The sequence below is a fragment of the Cynara cardunculus genome (assembly GCF_001531365.2).
Source record: "Cynara cardunculus var. scolymus isolate 2C chromosome LG 10, CcrdV1, whole genome shotgun sequence".
NCBI classification, from domain to species: Eukaryota; Viridiplantae; Streptophyta; class Magnoliopsida; order Asterales; family Asteraceae; genus Cynara; species Cynara cardunculus.
The window spans coordinates 22,261,168-22,262,307 of NC_037537.1; positions in this window are offsets into that span (position 1 = coordinate 22,261,168).

The following is a 1,140-nucleotide window of genomic DNA, read 5'->3' on the forward strand; positions in this document are numbered from 1 at the left end:
CATCTGGAACGATAAATGGATCATCGTCAGCTTCTGGAGGGTCAACGTTTGGTTGATTGCTGAAGGAAGCTTCAGGTTGTCCATAGTGAGATCTCATCCAGTTATCTACCTCTTCTTCATCTTTAAATATGGGTTTAAAGTTAGCTTATTAAGACTCATCAAAAATGACATGAATAGATTCCTCTATTATCTGTCGTCTTTTGTTGAATACTCTGAAGGCTTTGGGCACTGAAGAATATCCAAAAAAGATTCTTTCATCAGCTTTGGGATCGAACTTTCCAAGTTAGTCTCTATTGTTCAGTTAGGGTGCGTTTGGTGCGCGGGCAGGACAGGACAGGACAAGACAGGACAGGACAGGACAGCTGTTCAGCGTTTGGTAAGACATGACAGGACAGGACAGGACAGGTTAAAATGACCAATTTACCCCCAGTAACCTGTTTAGTGTTTTTTTTCACTAAATAATCAATAWAATAAATGCTTACAAATACTATTTAAAAATACCAAAAAATTTCCAAAATCAATCGTAATTAAAAACTCACATTAATAAATCACTACTGATTTAAACATCATATTCACAAACAAAAAGTTAAATATTTACCAACAGACTTAAACACAACAGATCAAATGTTTACAATTGCGTACCAAAAGACTTCAACACAAAAGATCAAATGTTTACAATTGTGTACCAAAAGACTTCAACACAAAAGATCACCACTTGTACAACTGTGTACCAAAAGACCTAAACACAAAAGATGAAATTTTTAGCAACCAACATCACATGTCTAACTTTTTTAAGATAGTAGCCACAAATTTTGGCTTCAAAGTAGCATTCATGCTATTCCATAGGCGTAGTTGAATCGGGTTATCGGCAAAAGTACATGCTAATAGCAATAACTTGATCATCATCAAAACCCATGTTGGTTAACTCATCGGGCATAGTTTGTAAACCCGGAGTACCAACAACCGATACCAACTTACCCATTTCCTCGGATATTACATTCAACCCCTTCTCAATCACCTTCATTGCATCTTCAGAAACACCCGTTTTTCTCTTTCTTTTTTTTTGACGATGCTTCTACATCTTGTGGAATAGAGGATGCAGAAGCGCCATTAGAAGGAGTAGTCAAAGGCACGTTCAAT